This window comes from Mauremys reevesii, linkage group 11 (genome assembly GCF_016161935.1).
Source record: "Mauremys reevesii isolate NIE-2019 linkage group 11, ASM1616193v1, whole genome shotgun sequence".
Lineage (NCBI taxonomy): Eukaryota > Metazoa > Chordata > Testudines > Geoemydidae > Mauremys > Mauremys reevesii.
In genome coordinates this window covers 43,297,688-43,317,510 of record NC_052633.1, presented here as the reverse complement: position 1 = coordinate 43,317,510, position 19,823 = coordinate 43,297,688, and the positions used below count along the sequence as shown (strand labels likewise).

Here is a 19,823-nt window from a genome sequence, read left to right as displayed (position 1 = left end):
TTTTAGCATTTACTTGTATATGTAACTTTAACGTTGTGTGCAGTGTTGTAGCCATGTCAGTCCCAAGATATTAAGGAGACAAGGTGGGTGAAGTTATATCTTTTATTGGACCACCTTCTGTTGTTTCAATAAAAGATTCTAACAGAAGGTGGTCCAATAAAAGATATTACCTCACCCACCTTGTCTCTCTAACTTTAATGTTGTCATTACCTGATTTTGAGATACTTAACTATACCACCTTTACATTCTCAACTACCACATAGTTTTGTGCATGGAAAATAATATAGTACAATGGCTGTTTTGAATAGCATTGTGCAATAGGGGAGTGGAGCATGAAAGAGAAGGGCGTTTCCTATGTTAAATTAATTGTATGGTTCATTACTAAATGAGGTGGAAAGCAGAACTGCCTTATTTTATCAGTACAGGGGAAATGGATATATAAAAAAAATCAAACTTTTGGCATCCCAGCAGAATGGCAAAACATTGAACAATTTATAGGGCTCTCTTAGTTTTGTTTACAAAAAAAAATATCTACAAGTGATTTTACTGTCGAGTAGCCAGTCAGCTCACATAGCATAGCATCCTATTAGAGTTGCCTTTTATCATGTTTGAATTCCAGTAGCTGGGTGGGGTTTTTAGTGAGCATGCATATGCATGCACACAGCCACTGAAAGTATTACTATAGGCATGGGGACACATTTTTGCATGCCTATCTAAACTATCAGGTTCTCAGATGAAGAATATTGCACACTTTAATCATGCATTCATCTATAAATGTATAATAGTACTAGTTTGCACTTCTGGAGCACCTTTTACCCAAATAGCTCAACGCATTGTATAGTTGTTAAGAGGCTTAATTACTTTGAAAAGTAGTTAACAATTGTTACTCCTATTTTTCAAATGGAGAAACTGAGGCACTTTCAGATTAAGCAATTTGCTCAAGATCACAGCTAGTCAGCAGTAGAGCCAGGAATAAAACAAATTATCTTCCATTTTACATCACATCCTGTTGTATCCCCTATCCACTTCATTCCCCCTCCCCACATGTGCGTGTGCACACAGTCTCACACAGACACACACACACACGTGTGAGGCTAGGGGCTGGTTTACACTGGGAATTTACACTGACATAGTTATGTCACTCAGGGGGTGTGAAAAAGCTATATCTCTGAGTGATGTAGTTAAACCAACTTAACCTCCCTTGTGGATGAAGGGCCTGTTGCTGAAACTTGCTAAAATTATACCTTGCTACCAAACACTTCGCCTGCTGTGGACCATGCTGAGTAACAGATGCCCAAGGGTGTAGCTGGGTAATAAGACCAGCTCACCCCGTATCATAAACAACGGGCTACCATAAGGTTCTGTACTTGTGCCAACCCTTTTTAATGTTTACATAAGTGGCATGTCTTCAACTAAATCACAAAAATTTGGATATGCAGATGATCTTACCATGACAATCCAAGCATCAAACCTCCATGACATTGAGAAAGCATTAACTGAGGACCTCCAAAATATGGAACAATATTTCCACAAGTGGAGGCTCAAACCAAACCCTGAAAAAACAATAGTAAGCGCATTCCATCTTGATAATAAGGGTGCCAAAAACACACTGAAAGTAGCTTTTTGTGGTAAAAATGTGCAACACGATTACACTCCAACATATCAAACTTGACCGCACCCTCTCCTTCCATGATCATCTTGAGAATGTAGCTGCAAAGATAAAAATGAGAGCCAACATAATCCAGAAACTAGCAGGTACAACCTGAGGTGCATCAGCATCAGTGTTGCAAACATCTGCAATAACAATTATATATTCAGTAGCTGAATATTGTGCACCGGTATGCAGCAGATGCAGCCACACACGACTTGTGGATACACAGCTAAATACAGTGATGCAGTGCATCACGGGACCCCTTAAGACGACTCCAACACCAGGGCTACCTGTCCTGTCTAACATTGTTCCCCCACTGATATGCCAAACCACTGCAACATTCCACAAAGCTCAGCAAATCCAGGAAAACAGATGTCTTCCTATTCACCAAGACCTTGACAACCCCCTCCCATAACATCTTAAGTCCCGCGAGCCTTTCTGGGAACATTCGCTTAGCTTCATGCAATCAGGCTATGATCAGAAGGAGGCTTGGAAAGCAGATTGGGCTAAACAAGAATTAAAAACTAAGCATCTTGTGCCAGATCCCAAGCAGAAGGTTCCTGGGTTTGAAACTCCACGGTCATCTTGGTCAACTCTGAACCAAATTCAAACCAACCATGGTAGATGCTGCTATCTAATGCACAAATGGAAAATAAAGGACTCCCCAGTGTGCAAGTGTGGTTCCCCAGGACAGACCATCGAACATATCACTGCCTACTGCCCAATTTATAAATCTGAAGGAGGCATTACTGCAATAAATTCTGTTACTCTTGATGTAGCCATTGGCTCGATCAACTTCAGGTGAAATTGTAGTTGTTGCTCTACATCAGCTATACAAAAGAAGAAGAACCTCCCGTGTAGACAGCACTAAATCGGCAGAAGAATTCTTCCATTGACCTAGCTACCATGTCTCAGGGAGATGGATTACCCTCCCATCGGTGCAGGTAGTGTCTACACTGAAGTGCTACATTTCAAGTGTAGACAAAGAGGTAGAGTGTTGTTAGGGGACAGAACAGTAGAATGACTACAGTGATTGGCATGTTTGATATTTTTATTTGGTTAGGTTTTGGTTTTAGTTGACTTGTATTTTGACATCCCCAGGCGTCTGCCCTTTTGAATTCAACTGCAGAGACAGAGCCTATATTTAAATAAATGGCAAGCTCTGCTTGCCATTAAAACTGTTTGATTTATTGTTATCTTTGTATCTTTCAGATTAGCAGGCTCAAAATTTGATGTATCTTTTAATGGGACTAAGTGCAAACAGAGTAGCCTGAACTAGCATATCCCATGCAGGACTGGGCAATATGTTTTTTTATTTTGTTGCGTACATGGTAGGGCCCTGATCCTATAACTTTTGTAGAGCTGACAGATCCCTGCATGGAGACCCATTAATTTCCACAGGGCTACATTTGGCTGCAGCATCATGGTCTAGTTTATTGTAGAGCTGCTCATGAGCAACTAGGGGTTGGAGATGGGCTAGGGGGGAGACTGTAAAAAGGACTGATGTGGTTACTCCTACACAAGGAAAGAAAAAATAAAAAAGATACTGTAGGTCAAATTCTGGGCCTACCAAATCTAAAGGAAAACAATAGTAAATTCACCAATTTTTATGGAAAGTAATTATTACTTTTATTTAAAAATAATATAGGCCATGTCCTGCAATTTGATCCTTGCATATGAACCCCTGTGTGTTCAATTGAATCCCACTGAAGTAAATAAGGCTCTGTAGGGACTGGCAACCAGGGGCGGCTCTACAAATTTGGCCGCCCCAAGCAATGATGCCCGGGAGGCGCCCCCGAGCCGCGGGAGCAGCGGAACTGCCGCGGGCATGACTGCGGAGGGTCCGCTGGTCGCGCGGCTCAGCTGGACCTCCCGCAGCTGCGGGCGGTTCCGGCGGCTCGGTTGAGCTGCGCGGTCATGCCCCTGCGGGAGGTCAGCAGCGCGAGTAGCCGCTGACCAGCGAACCGTCCGCAGTCATGCCTGCGGCAGGTCCGGTCGTCCCGGGCTCGGTAGACCTCCGCGAGCATGGCTGCGGCAGGTCCGGCCCAGCCTGCCGCCCGAAGGGACTGCGGGCGAGGCGGGGCTGCCCCGCCCCCGGGAAAGGGCCGCCCCAGGCGGGTGCTTGCCCCGCTGGGCTCTAGAGCCGCCCCTGCTGGCAACACTGGACTATGTAATCTTCATGTGTATGTGGGGCATGGGCCATTTGCTCACCTTCTGCACAGCATGAATTTCACCCCTAATGAGCAAGGGAATCATTGTCTTTTAAATACTGACAGTAACAGGCTATCCTTTTAGTGCTTTGGTCTGCTGGAAGACTTTGTTCTCTCAATATACTGCTCAATGTACTGCTAACAATTACTACTAGGGGCCAGTGCTTTGGTCTGCTGGAAGACTTTGTTCTCTCAATATACTGCTCAATGTACTGCTAACAATTACTACTAGGGGCCATGGGTGGCAGGTTTGTAGAAATTTTGGTGATGCCCAGAACCCGCCCCCCCCCCACCTGGAATGGAGTTTGGGTGCTGGGTGCAGGCTCTGGGCTGGGGCAGGGCGTGAGAGTGCAGGAGGGGGTGAGGGATGCAGGCTCTGGGAGGGAGTTTGGGTGCAGGCTCTGTGCTAGGGATGGGGGCTTTGGAGGGGGTGAGGGGTGCATGCTCTGGAAGGGAGTTTGGAAGTCGGAGTGGGTGCAAAGGGAGGGGGTGCAGGCTCTGGGAGGGAGTTTATGGGCAGGAGGGGTTGTGTGTGAAGGGGCAGGCTCTGGGCAGGGGTTGGGGTGTGGGGTGAGAGCTGTGGAGTGGGGCTGGGGATGAGGGGTTCATGATGCAGGAGGGGGCTCAGGGCTGGGGCAGAGAATTAGGGTGCGGGGGGGATGAGGGCTCTGGCTGGAGCTGAGGATGAGGGGTTCATGATGCAGGAGGGGGCTTAGGGCTAGGGAAGAGGATTAGGGTGTGGGGATAAAGGCTCTGGGCATTGGAGAAGCTCAGGGCTGCGGCGGGAGGGGGGGGGGTAGCTGCCCTGCTGCCATGCATGGATGGGGGGGGGGGCACTGACAGCAGCAGCAGATGTTGGGAGCTGAGCTGGCAGAGCAGAGTCAGCTGAGCTGCAGGCTCTGGGGAGGAGGGGGGGGGGGGGGGGGGGGGGGGGGGGGGAGGAGGGGGGGAGGGCGGGGGCGCGGCGCGCGGGGAGAGACCCCCCCCAAACATTGGGAGGGGAGGGAGGGTAGGGGGAGGAGGGGGGGGCAGCACTCAGGGGGGGGGGGGTGGGGGGGGAGGGGGGGGGGGGGGAGAGGGGCGGGAAAATAACCAACTCCTGTGACGTTTGAGACCCCCTGCTTAATGTGTGCTGCTCTGGGCATGCCCTCAGCTCTGGCTGGGGAATAAAATTTAGAAAATTGGTAAAAAAAAAATTATCCTCCCCTCCTCCTCCTTCAGGTCTGGCCTGCCTAAAAGGGGAAGAAAACATAAAGAACATACTGTGTAAAAATTCTGTCAGGTTTATGCGGTTTCAGTGGAAGTGAGAAAGATGCCTCAATTTTTTAATAAAACATAGGAACTATTATTGGTACTGTAGCAATTAAAATTGTTTTTTCTTAAAATTATTATTATTTCTTTAAACATTGTTCAGTACACTTGAGAGCTAAAGGAGGAGGAGGAGCTAGGAAGGCAAAAGGACAAGCAAGTGTTAAACGTGCGTTGGTGTAAGCTCTCTGCTAATGTGTTTGTATCTACATTGATATTGGAAGCCCTGTGTAAAACAAGATACAATAAATAGTCTAGTTTGTAGTTCTTAGGCTAATGGGTGCTCTGGGTCTTGTACTCCTGGGGGAATTTTGCACCATTGTACACATGCAAAATTCATGTCCTCTCGCAGATTCCCCTCCCTCCCCCGAATAAGAAGATTTTTCCAGGGAGGTGCTGCAATTACATCTTTTGTCCACCCAACAACTCTCCAGGTTCACTCCCAGGCTCCTTCCCAGCAATTACTTCCCTCTCCCTCAGCTCCTCCGTTACCCCTGACTCCCACAAGCCTTTGCACTACTTCTGAGGGGTGCAGGAAATACATTTCTGTATTGTAGTTTAAATGAATTATTACTAAAAGTTCTGCATTAATATGCCTAGTAAGGAATCTGTCAAAAAACATTTCATAAGTCTTTTTGGGTGTCTGTAGTATTACTGACAAACTTGCTGACAGGTATTTTGAAAAATTACCAAAATAATGGAAACTAACATGATTATATTGTTATTTTGACAATAAAATATGCAGAATTTTGCAGAATTTTAAAGTATTGTGTGAAGAATTTTTAATGTTTTGGTGCAGAATTTCCCCAGTAGTCTTGCAGATACAGCACACACAGTAACTGAGAGCAAAGGAGAAATTCTGGTGTTGCTCTCCAGCAGCATGAGACAGGGTCTTTTGGCCTGGATGGGACCCTAAAGCACACTGCAGTCAGACAAAAGCCTGGGTTGCAGGGTTTCATTCCTATTGAGTTTCCCAGAGATATTACTCATTAGCAGCTAATTAAGTATAGCTGAGTCTATTTAGACTAAACTATTTAAAAGTAGGGTGTTGCTCTCCAAGCAAAGAGAGAAAATGGGTTGAATTACCCAGGGGCTAGGACAGGGCGTGGTGCTCTAGAGAAACAGAGGAGTCACCCTTGATGATTTGTACTTTTTCATTTGTATATTTGGATTAGCCATTTTTGAAACTGCATGGGAGGAATGTGCCATGAGAGGCTTTGGCCTCTTTGGTATCAATTTGAGTTAAGCTACAACTTCTGAGGCCAGGTCTACACTATACACTTACATCATTATAATGACTTCACTCAGGGGTGTGAAACATCACCTGAGCGACGCAGTTATACTGACTTAATTCCCAGCATAGACACTGCTCCCATCAACACAGCTATTGCCCATTGCAGAGGTGGATTAACTCCCATCGGTGTAGTGGCATCTTCACTGAAGTGCTATAGCAGAGTTTTAACTATAGACCTGCCCTTAAATACACCATATTGAGAGAAGGTTTCCCCCAACCACCTTTCAAACCTAATCCTCTACTGAACTCACTTTCCTCTTGTGTCTTTACACTCCAGACCAGGGGTGGGGAAATTTTTTGGCCCGAGGGCCACATCTGGTATAGAAATTGTATGGCAGGCCATTAATGCTCATGAAATTGGGGTTAGGATGTGGGAGGGGGGTGAGGACTCCAACTGGAGGTGCTGGCTCTGGGGTGGGGCTGGAGATGGGGGGGTTGGGGTGAAGGAGGTGCTCCAGAGGTGGGACCGAGGGGTTTGGAGGGTGGTAGGGGGATCAGGGCTGGGGCAGAGGATTGGGGCATGGGGGAGGTGAGTGCTCCAGCTGGGGGTGCAGGCTCTGGGGTGGGGATGAGGGCTTTAGAGTGCAGGATGGGGTGCTGAGCTGGGACCAAGGGATTCGGAGGGCAGGAGGTGGGGTCAGGGCTAGGGTAGGGGGGTGGGGGCGAAGGAGGGGGTGCAGGCTTTGGGCGGCACTTACCTCAAGCAGCTCCCAGAGGCAGCAGCATGTCCCACCTCCGGCTCCAATGTGGAGGGACAGCCACGGTCCCTGGCCAATGGGAGCTGTGAGGTTGGTGCTTGGGGTGGGAGCCAACATTTTTATGGCTGACTTAGAACAACGCTTCCTCAGCTCTCATCCCCTAACACCCCTACTCTACTTGCACTACACTGATGACATCTTCATCATCTGGACCCATGGAAAAGAAGCCCTTGAGGAATTCCATCATGATTTCAACAATTTCCACTCCACCATCAACCTCAGCCTGGACCAGTCCACACAAGAGATCCACTTCCTGGACACTACAGTACTAATAAATAATGGCCACATAAACACCACCCTATATCGGAAACCTACTGACCGCTATACTTACCTACATGCCTCCAGCTTTCATCCAGACCACACCACTCGATCCATTGTCTACAGCCAAGCTCTACGATACAATCGCATTTGCTCCAACCCCTCAGATAAACACCTACAAGATCTCTATCAAGCGTTCTTACAACTATAGTACCCACCTGCTGAAGTGAAGAAACAGATTGACAGAGCCAGAAGAATACCCAGAAGTCACCTACTACAGGACAGGCCCAACAAAGAAAGTAACAGAACGCCACTAGCCGTTACCTTCAGCCCCCAACTAAAACCTCTCCAGCACATCATCAAGGATCTACAACCTATCCTGAAGGACGATCCATCACTCTCACAGATCTTGGAAGACAGGCCAGTCCTTGCTTACAATCAACCCCCAAACCTAAAGCAAATACTCACCACACAACAAAAACACTAACCCAGGAACCTATCCTTGCAACAAAGCCCATTGCCAACTCTGTCCACATATCTATTCAGGGGATACCATCATAGGACCTAATCACATCAGCAACGCCATCAGGGGCTCGTTCACCTGCACATCTACCAATGTGATATATGCCATCATGTGCCAGCAATGCCCCTCTGCCAGGTACATTGGCCAAACTGGACAGTCTCTACGTAAAAGAATAAGTGGACACAAATCAGACGTCAAGAATTATAACATTCAAAAACCAGTTGGAGAACACTTCAATCTCCCTGGCCACTCAATTAAAGATCTAAAAGTCGCACTATTACAACAAAAAAACTTCAAAAACAGACTCCAACGAGAGACTGCTGAATTGGAATTAATTTGCAAATTAGACACCATCAAACTAGGCTTGAATAAAGACTGGGAGTGGATGGGCAATTACACAAAGTAAAACTTTCCCCCCATGCTTATTTCCCTCCCCCCTCCCCCACAGTTCCTTATATCTCCTTGTCAATTATTGGAAATGGGCCATTTTCATTATCACTACAAACAGTTCTTTTTCTCTTCTGCTAATAGCTCACCTTAACTGATCACTCTCCTTATAGTGTGTATGGTAACACCCATTGTTTCATGTTCTCTGTGTATATATATCTTCCTACTGTATTTTCCACTACATGCATCCGAAGAAGTGGGCTGTAGCCCATGAAAGCTTATGCTGAAATAAATTTGTTAGTCTCTAAGGTGCCACAAGTACTCCTGTTCTTTTTGTGGATACAGACTAACACGGCTGCTACTCTGAAACCTGGAACTATGACCCTAATCACTTTTCAGATTTATAAGGCTTATAACATATTTTACTAGAAGTGTGAATAATCAGGACAGCCTCTGGATATAAAATATGACTCAGAAGAGCAAGTCTGAGCGCACCATCTGCAGCAATCTCACTCAAATATTTATTATGCAAGTTTCACCAAGGAATGATCAACACACTTTGTCAGATAACTGACAGGAAGGAGTTCAGAGGAGAAAGCTGTCCACCAACCAACTAGTGACAGAATAAAGAGACTGCAGAAGTATGTGCATTCAAGATGGGATCTGTCAAGCACTTGGTAGGTAGTTGAAATGTCACATTATGCCACTCCCTGTGTAAGGTTTATTGAACAAGAATGTGGCAATTCATTTAATTTTCACATCCTGCTCAAATTCAAGTTATTGGAGAACTTAATGAAATCTGGGGAATGTAAATGTAAATTAATAGTACTAATTTAGTAAACTCTATTGTAATTTCAGTTTAAAGTGCTAGGTAATTCAGCCTGCATTTCAGGTGCAGCAGAAAGTTGTCACAGCTTGAGAGAGTTTTCAGCTGTCCGTTTGACTGCATTCCCTTTGAGAACCACAGTTTATAAACTGTTTCCCTTATTTTCAAGACACAGGTAGAACCACCAGGGCTTCTGAAAGTGAAGGAGTCATCCCTGAAAATAACTGTGCTCTGTGCCCGCTCAAAGCTTCTGTGCTGACACTGTCATATTTATTTCAAATAGTCATAACTAGTGGTTTGTGTTCACTCTTCACTAGCGTAGATGAATGTTCCAAATGATGTGCATGCCCTCTAGAGGTATAACAAGAAAATATTGCAATTGTAGCTTTATTTCAGGTTCCCTACTGGTAATTTATTTATCAAATCCCTAATACTTTTGTACAGAGTAGTGACAATTTGTATAACTGATAACTGTTTGTTTGTAATTGTGCTGACTGATCACAGTCACTTCCCCACAATATGCTCAGTGACCACTGGCTGCCAAAAACCACTATAGCCGGGATTCTCAAACATCACTGCACCTCAACCCCCTTCTGACAACAAAAATTACTACATGACACTGGGCGGTGGGCGGGGAGGCAGAGCTGGAGCCTTGCTGCCTTGGGCTGAAGCCCTCGGGCTTGGGCTTCAGCCCAGGCCCCAGCAAGTCTAATGCTGGCCCTGGTGACCCCATTAAAATTGTCGTGACCCACAGTTTGAGAACCGCTGCACTATGGTTTAGTAGTGACCTCTTGCTGTCCACAGAATCTGAACAATGCCAACACACACCCAGTGTCTAAACGACTATCACATGTCTGAAATCCTTTATTTTCAACTCCTTGGATTTGGTCTCAAAGTCTCTACACTGGGGATTAACTCCCAGCACTGGGAGTGCAGCTCCCAGCACTCGGAGCCTGTCTGCACTAGCACTTTAAAGCGCTCAGACTTGCTGCGCTCGGGGGAGGGGTGTGATTTTTCACACCCCTGAGCCAAGTTAGAGCGCTATAAAATGTAAGTGTAGACAAGCCCTAATACTTATATTGGTCAGGCCTGCAATGACAAAGATCACTAAAAGATATACATACTTTATTTAAGTAAAGAGTGAACTCATTCCCTGGCCATAGAGGAGTATGAGCAAAGCAGGGAGCAGGCTATTAGGTTTCCAGGGAAAGAGTTAATGCGTTTTTAAAAAAGGACAGGAAGAGAGAATGTAAAGTGACAAACTTCTGCCAGAAGTTAATGGGGAGAGGGGAAGGGAAACATGACAGAGAGGGAAAAAAATCTGTGACTTTCTCCAAGTTTATACTTTGTCAGTCCTGCTATTCACAGAAGTGCTTTTAAATGTCTCTGTGATTAAATGCTTTCAGAAGTGCCCAGTTTTCTATGAGTTCTTCATGTTACGTGTTACCAGTTCAGTTCAGTCAGGTTTCAAATTAACCATAACTGAAACATCAGGGTGATAGTTACAGTGTAAGAATCTAGATGGATGGATAATTGAATTATTTATAAAACACCTCCATCCCAAATTTCATCTAAGTACTTAGGGTAATGCATATAATTCATAAAATCCTAAACACATCAAGCTGATCACCACCCCTTAACAACAATGAAAAACCAAAATGAAAACAAATGGTTGGGATACTATCTGTGCAGAAGGGGTTCTACATACAAGAGCAGAAACAGTTAGTATTATAGAGAGCAGGGAACAGGAAGCTGTTTGATATTGTCCTCAGATTAAAAAAAAAAAAGTACAGTGGAAATCTTTAGTAAAAGGCGAAAGATTAGTGCTCCCATGTTGAGTTACTGAGAGAAGGCATTTCCAAAACACATCTCCTATGGATCCATTTTCCCTTCATGTTTCCAGCAACAGGGGAAGTCAGTCCATCAGTTTTTATATGGATTTGGGGGTTATAATACAGGCTCCACATAGGTCTTAACTCAGCAAAGCACTTAAGCACGTGCTTAACTTGATTTTAATGTGAATTAGGTATATGCCTACATTGAAAAAGGGCCATACTTTTAAATTGTATACTCATGTCATCTAATGCAACTGAAAGATATATTTTCTTTGGAGAGTAACTGACCTGTTTAGAGCAGGACACACAGACCAGGAGAGGTGTGTCTCCTAAATTCAGTAGGTGTTCTTTTCCCACTATCCAGTAGGGGCTACAGAGTAAACAAAGGGGCTGTGACTGTCTGAAGAGTCTTTTGCAAAGGTCACAGTCCTGTGCTAATGCCTCTCCTCCTCCTTGCATGTTATCTGATCGAGCCAAGTGTCTTGGGGTTCCCAGTGCATCTGTAGAAACATTTACAGAATGTTTTCTGGATAAGCTCGGAGCATAAGTCTGTTATAACAGTAGAGTTTTATTTAATACCGTGAAAGTTTATTTTTAATTATTTTTCCTGTTTATAAATTTAGTCTTTGCTTCTGTCCAAAGAATGTATAAATCGTGCTTCTGAAGCCATTATTTCCGTGCATATTTAGCTTGTAGCTTTTTTTTTTACATTGTAAAACTCAGAATAAACTTGCTTTGATAATACTCAGCTCACTTTGTGTCTGCTATTTATAGTTAAATGGAACAGCGAGATAAGGAGAGAGGGAAATAACCTAACATGACTACCCTAAACAGTGTAGAAGAATCACAGAGACAATGCTTAGCCCTGAGGATTTCAAATAAACAAACTAACTTGGTGACAGGTTAAAGAATTTCATTACTCTTTTAGAAGAAACCCACCGACATCCTTTGCTATTGTTGACTTTGGGTCTTTGTGACATGTAGACAATGTAAACTAGTAGAATTTAAAAAATCCTTAAGACAAAATTCAAAATTTTGTTTCACATTGGAAAGTGTAGTAATAATACCTAGCTCTTCTGTAGCAATTTTCATCCCAAATAAGCTTAATTCTGCCTTCATATACTCTACACCCAAAATATAGACAGTGGTGCACCTAGATTCCATAAATTTCCAACTGTACACATTCCCCTGCTCTGTAGCTTACTTGATATGATAATATGTGCACCACCCATTATGTATGTCACCTACTTTATCAGAGGACTGCCACTAACCCAACACACACTTCCTTGACAACATAAAAAATATAAGAAACAAGATAGTTATAAGTACCAAAGGCCCATCGCACATCTAACTCTGCTTTCTAATATATTTCCCATCTGGCAGGAGCTGGATGCTCTACTATGATTTTATGCCTTTACTATTCAGAGGATAGGATCCCTGAGTTTGTCAATGTCTGAAATGAAAAACGATCAGACTATGTAACATGAGTGTTTTTCTTCAAAAGCGCCTAAATGAGTTAGGCTGACTACCAGCAGAACTTGTGCTGCTAAGTCACTTCCGCACTTTTGAAAATCCCACCCATACTTTGCTGCACAAAAAAAGGTGAGTGCTTATTGTCTGTAGTGAAATAGCAAAGAATGTGGGGTTTATTAGATAACCAGCTGCCAAAGCACCTGGACAAACTATCAGTGGTGGCTAGAGTATAACTTGTGAACAAGCTGTAATATTCTCAGTGCTTGTTACACTGCCTTACAAAGAGAGCGAAGGGGGAAGAACTAAAAGTGCGAAGCTACGGTTACCATCATACTGTATTTCCGTACTTTCCAATGCCTGGAGATCTGTCTGAGTTTTGTTATGTGTAGTAAACTTTGAATTTCCTGGTTTTCAGATATTTGATGGTTAACAAAATATTTATGAAAATTATGGTGCATGTTTACAGCCTTAACTTCAATTCAATCTAGACTTTAATCTGGGAATTTTGTTTTAGTTTATCTGAAGTTTGATAACTGCTTATCATTTCCAACTTCCTCCTAACAATAGTATTACCATTATAATTAATCTTATGGTGAAAGAAAGGGGGCTTCAGAGAAAGCTGTTGCCAACCTTACATTTGAACTGAAGCTATAGTAATTTAATCAATAAATAATAAAATTAAAAACAAGTGCCAATCTGGAAAATCACTAATTATTACTGACACAAAGCTAGTAACAATTCACAGATTAAGTGCTGAGAGGTGTTGGGTATTATGTGCTTCCACTTGTCATTTCATCACATTTTTACTGATTTGTGCATGTGTCTATTATATATATTTCTTTTTCTTTGCAAATGTTGATCATATTTTGAACCAAATAATAATGATGAATCATTTTACATCACTAAAAAGGTTCATATTAATTCTGTTAAGCCGTGATTAATTGTGCACCACCTGGTGGCCTGCTTGTACAACAGCAGTCTGAATTTCTAAGCAACCAGCTACACCTTGATGTGTTGCTCTATATTGATTTACAACATATTTTTGCAGCTCACTCAACAAAAGATCTTGAGATTAATGACAAACATGCATTATCACTTTCATAGGCAAAAGAATCTGTAGAGGTAAGTTGAAGTGGTTGAAGTAAAACTGCCTATCTATGGGTATAGTGAGCTAAGAATGTGTGACATTGCAATTAAGTTTATAAATGGAAAATGTTACTAAAAATATGAAAGAATGGAAGACAAAGTGAGATAGTTGTCATCATTTTGTAAGTACCATATATCATCCTCACCATAACTCTTATCAGCAGGGAAAGAAGTGATATCCTCGTCATTTTATTTTTGGGAGATGCTTAGATACTGCAGTGGGAAGGGCAATATCGGAACTCACATAGATAAAAACTCCGCCCCAAGTACACTGCAGCATTCATTTCTTCCCATTCTCCCTTTGCTCTCAGCTGAAAGGCCTGGATGTAACAAACTGCTCCCTTGTTTTCTTTTTCTATGGTATACCGGTCCCCTGCATTCCACAAAGGGGGATTGAGCTCTGCATGAGGAGTTTACCCTCCATGCATAAATCTTAAGGTGGATGATCCGAACATTGGTACTTAGCAGAAGACTCAGTAACACTTCACTTGTGACAGGATGACATGCTCCATTGTTAGGAGCCTGGATTCAGAAAGCTTTAAGTATTCACCAACCCCTATTTGTAGTTTGGTTCTCTCCTCCTAAAGCATGTCCAAGTTCCCAGCATATATAATACACACACAAAAAAAAGCTGTAGGATACTGGGCCACTCCATCTTCTTACGCTGATAGCCTCTTTCTTTCACGACATCCTTCATAGACTTGCATCAATATTGCATTGCTATTACTGATGCTTTTACATCTTGACATATAACATTATTTTCTGATGCTGCACTGGCGCTGTGAAGGAGTGTTACAATACCATTACTAAATCTAATGTGCATGAGCAATAACAAATTGTAAGACTCTATTGTTTCAACTATTTTAAAATATTGCCCATTGAGATTCAGCCAGATGCAATGGAGATAGAATATTAGATATTACAAGCAAGCATTACGAGGGAATTGCCAACATAAACCTAACTATAATATAACAGAACAACCACTGTACCCTTTTTTTTTTTTTTTTTTGCTCTAGCTTTGGCAATAGTAACCTTCAGTCAGGAATGTTAAGGCATCGTCCAACAGAGTTCCTTTCTCCGTTCCAGAAGGCTTCTCCTCTGATGTCCTGCTAACATTCCAAGATGTTTCTTTTACAATATCCTGCTTGAATTCAAAGGAGGGCAACCTCCCCCCCACATCCCTTATGAATTTCACAATACTCCAAGATAAAAACCTACCAGAGAATGTCCAAACAAGGAGAGACTTCCGCCCAATGTGAGAGTATTGGAATGCTTAACAGAAATAGTGAAAAATTAGTAATCAACACAATTCACTGAGCCTTTTAAAGTCAACTCTCCTCTAAGATGTCCACAATTCATTAGTGTTAACAGAGATACCTGTAAAGTCAGTCATAAGTGAAAAGTTTCATAGCATCTCCCTGCATAAAAACATGGCTATTTAGACTCTACGTATAATGGTCAGTGAAGTGGACATAGATGACTAAAACACTTCCAAAATCAAATATTTTTGGTCTCCCATGTTTAAGAAGGATGAATTCAAACTAGAACAGGTACAAAGAAGGGCCACTAGAATGATCCGAGGAATGGAAGGCCTTTCGTATGAAAGGAGACTTGAGGAGCTCGGTTTGTTTTCCTTAACCAAAAGAAGGATGAGAGGAGATATGATTACACTCTTTAAATATATCAGAGGGATAAATACCAGGGAAGGAGAAGAATTATTTCAGCTCAGTGCTAATGTGGACACGAGGACGAACGGATATAAACTGTCAGTCAGGAAATTCAGGCTTGAAATTAGACGAAGGTTTTTAACCATCAGGGGAGTGCAATACTGGAACAGTCTACCGAGGGAAACAGTGGGGGCGAAGGACCTCCATGACTTTAAGATTAAGCTAGATAAGTTTATGGAGGGGATGGTATGATAGGATAACGGGCTTAGTCAATAGGTCAATTATGTGCCTGGTATGATATAACCTTTTCCAGAGGGTTTGGCTGGAGAGTCTTGCCCGCATGCTCGGGGTTCAGCTGACCGCCATATTTGGGGTCGGGAAGGAATTTTCCTCCAGGGAAGATTGGCTATGGCCCTGGAGGTTTTTCGCCTTCCTCCGAAGCATGGGGCAGGGTTCACTTGCTAAGGAGTGGGTGGATCGGCTTATGTGGCCTGCATCTTGCAGGAGGTCAGACTAGATGATCATAATGGTCCCTTCTGATCTTGAATTCTATGATTCTATGATTCTATGATTCTATGATTTTAATTTGATTATAGCAGGCAGACCTTTTAGGGCTTTTATAGGCCAGGCCTGTATTCTGAAGAGAGGGGAGAGTTATTTGCAGAAAGTAAATAAAGTTTGCAAACCTTCCTTTAGAGCACTATACTTGACACACTTTATATGTTTAATTTAAAGAAATCTTCTCCAAGACAAAAAGTTTTATATATGTCACATAAGCCATTGCCACACAAGCTCATCTCTCTGTCACTTAAGTGATTTCTTTAAGGCCGCTTTTTCCTGATCCAATCTGCAGAATGAATTTAAGCATATGGTATGAAAAATTGTTCAAAAACCCACATTTTACAGGTAGGATTGGAAGTACCCACAGCGGTTCCTGAAAAGCTACTTAATTCACTAGACGTTCAGCTATATGGTTCAGGAGAGGGTTCTAGGGAAGCCTGTGCACTAGGCAATAATGGGTGTCTGAAAGACTGGCAGGGATATTGGCACTAGACCTTTCATCCTTTGGAATGTTTTGCACTAGCCCCAACTGAGCAGCAAGACCTCAGCAAGGTCTCTGAAGCTATTAGAAGCATCAACATATTAATAGCCATGCTGTAACAATCAGAAAGTCAACAGTTTGTATTTGCCCTCACAAAAGCAGGACTCTGAAAGACACTGAGCAGTATATATCTAAGGGAAGCTAACAGGATATTAGTTAATCCCAACCTTCTACCTTGTGTCTCTGGGTGAGGTGGACCACACCACAAACCATTTGTATAGATTTAAAGTTTCTTTATTTTTAGGCCAAGTCACCAGCTGAAAATACTCCATTTAATAATATGGGGATGGAGTTGGAGGTGTGGCTCCACCTGTGAAATGCCACCTCATCCCATTCTATGGTGAGGAGAAACAATAGGAATCCTTTTGTGGCTCTGTATATGTAAGTAAAAGACTGAGCAGAGAAAATAGCTTAGGAAAGTGTAGTTAGTAAGCAAGCAGTGGCAGTATTTTCTCTGAACTCACTTGCTGATAGAGGTCAGACAAAGGATATTCATTAGTGCAAAATATATGTATTACTTTACCTTCTGTGGTTCAGTTTTAAACCCATAACTCTCCATTTAAAATGATGATTTGCTTTCGCAGGTATGTACACAAACAAAGGGAGGAAACTCTTAGCAGAGGTTCTCTCATTGTTTTGTGGGAGCAATATGATATGTTTGCTAGGTCTGTGAATGGATCCTATATTCCTAGTTCTTTCAGACTTCGTGAGCCAAATTTGGAATTAATATTTGATACCCTTATACACTACCTCACTGACAAAAAAAACTATGAAAGCTAGGCTTGATGGTGTTTATAGCATAGTCTCATGTCCCAGCCCCATTTTCCCTCCAAATATTTTTCTTTGGGACCTGTCTCTTCTCTGGGGCATACCTGCATCTGACAGCTCCTACTGGGACCAACTATGTCCATACCTAATTTTTGTTTTTCATTTTGTAAATACAACCAGTGGTGCAGCAGCACAGAATATACAGAACAGTCCTCTGTACTAAAGCACATCCTGCAAATACATTAGGCTACTTCTGTCTTGTTAAGTGCCATAATACTTTATAGACCTAAATCTGAAAAGCCTTTTGTGATGGTTTGCGAGGTACTCAGAACTGTGAGTCACCTTCTCACCCCCTTTCCCGCCCCCCCCACCCCGCCTCTAACAAGAGGGAGTTTTGCCTGCTGTGGCTGCCTTCACCGCTGCCGGTATCACCCCGCGTGCACCTAGGAGCCCTGTGGCCTGCCCGGGCGATTTAAAAGGGCCCAGAGCTCCTGGCCGCCACCGCTGATGCAGTAGCGACAGCAGCAGTCGGGAGCCCCAGGCCCTTTTAAATTGTCTGGATCCCTGGGCAATTGCCCCCTTAGCCCTCCCCATCGGTGGGCCTGGCGGAGGGGAGCCCTCAGCTAGCAAGCCGAGAGGAGCGAGCAGTGGGAGGGGCTGTGGGGGAGAGGAGCCAGGGGGCGGTGCCAGAGGGCACAGAGAAGCCCTGGGCTGGCTGGCTGAGAGGAGCTAGTGGTGGGCAGGGGAGAGGAGCCAGGATCTGGAGAGGAATCAGTGGCAAGCAGGGCCTTGGGGCACAGCACAAGTGGAACAGGCTGGGCCAGGGCCCCTTCTGAGCATGGGCCTGGTGCCATTGTAAACCTGGTACTGACATAATCAGCTGGCCAGGGAGGGGTGACAACTCCCTCCCACTTGAATGGGCCATTACTGAGAAATATGATTCCCTGGTGACTCACTTTCCCTCTAAGACCATAAGGCATAGTTTTCAATATAGTTACATTATTCTTTAAATATTACCCATACACACATCGCAGAATGACCAGCTATCAGTAGAGACCTCACATGCTACCTTTCATGTACAAATACCATGAAAGCAGTGTATTAGGTGCACTGAGTTTGTCAGGTCTGAGACAGGAGTTGCTTGTAAAGAACAGTGAACCGGTTACCCATTGACATCACTAGGCTTCTGTGTCACAGCTTTATAAGACAATCCTTTTGTGAAAAGATAAAATAGAGAGATGGCTATGGGAAAAGTAGTGAATATATATAATTACATTTCTGGGGTAATACATCCATCCTATGTGTCCAGATATTATTGTATCTTTTCCAGTTGCTCCTGTTAGTTTCTCCATCTGTTCCATGGTAGATAATGCTCTAAGTGAGTTAGCATCTGACAGACCCTTCTAGCCAGGACTGATTAGTGCCTGCAAGCTATTCCTTGGTGTTGATTGGAAGCACTTGTTCATTTAACATCTACAGCGCACCAAGGTTAGGGTAAGGGCAAGCTTTTAGTGCCCAGCATTAATGGAAGTGTTTTAAATATACAACCCAGTAGTCATGTAACTTTTCTCCCTGTAATCCATCTTTAATTGTTCCATTTTTATCCAGGCAATTAGTTTTAGCTTTTATGACAGAAGCTACTTGTCAATTTGTCCAAAAAGTCAAAATTTCAAATGAATTCTGTGAAGAGTAGGTCAGCAATCAGACAGCCATCATGTGATTCCCCCTCCATACCGTAATGACTAATTAGGTTTCCACAGAGCCAGGACAGGCAGGACAGTATTTGAAAACATTTTGTGCAGTGTGCATGATAGCTGCTTTCAACTACCTGAAAGGAGGTTCCAAAGAGTATTGATCTATACTGTTCTCAGTGGTACCAGATGACAGAGCAAGGAGCAATGGTCTCAAGTTGCAGTGGTGGAGGTTTAGGTTGGATATTAGGAAAAACTTTTTCACTGGTGAAGCACTGGAATGGGTTACCTCGGGAGGTGGTGGAATCTCCTTCCTTAGAGGTTTTTTAAGTCAGGCTTGACAAAGCCCTGGCTGGGATGATTTAGTTGGGGATTGGTCCTGCTTTGAGCAGGGGGTTGGACTAGATGACCTCTTAAGGTCCCTTCCAACCCTGATATTCTATGATTCTATATTGTTTATTGTCTGAATTTATCCTCTTCCTGGGTTTTGTTTTCATTTAACAACCACCACCAGCAACTAAGTTTCCTCCTGGGTTTGTTTTTTCTTAGAATTTTCCCTGTAAGCTCTCTTAGACTGGAGCTAATAGAACCCACCTGATAGGATGAGTCAGCAGAAGTCTAGCACTTTTATTAGGGCTAGTGTGCTGACAATCCCTGCTGTCCTATGCAGGACCCTAGAATCTGCCACCCTGTCACATATTATTGGTGTTTTTTCATGAGTAACTTGAAACTTTAATTTTCCTTACAGTTAGTTTTAATGAATATTGGAAGACCCTCAGGAACTAAAGTAGTGTGTATACTTCAGAGAATAAAGCTGTGACAAAACCATAGGGAACTTGCACTGAATTTGTATACTGTATAATATTACAATCCTAAGGCAATACAATAAACTGATGGAAAATAACATGAATTAGTGCCTCTCATTT

At 43.3% G+C, this 19,823-nt stretch overlaps 1 protein-coding gene across 1 annotated transcript in view; it reads right to left on the bottom strand.

Annotated features, from left to right (window-relative positions):
• The window catches only part of COBLL1 (cordon-bleu WH2 repeat protein like 1), a 142,393-nt gene extending 123,890 nt beyond the window's left edge, over positions 1-18,503 (bottom strand). Inside the window, exon 1 of the mRNA XM_039495802.1 lies at positions 18,481-18,503. The gene's annotated coding sequence lies outside the window, so the exon portion shown is untranslated. The remainder of the gene's footprint in view (positions 1-18,480) is intronic.
• Between the last annotated feature and the right edge of the window lie 1,320 nt (positions 18,504-19,823).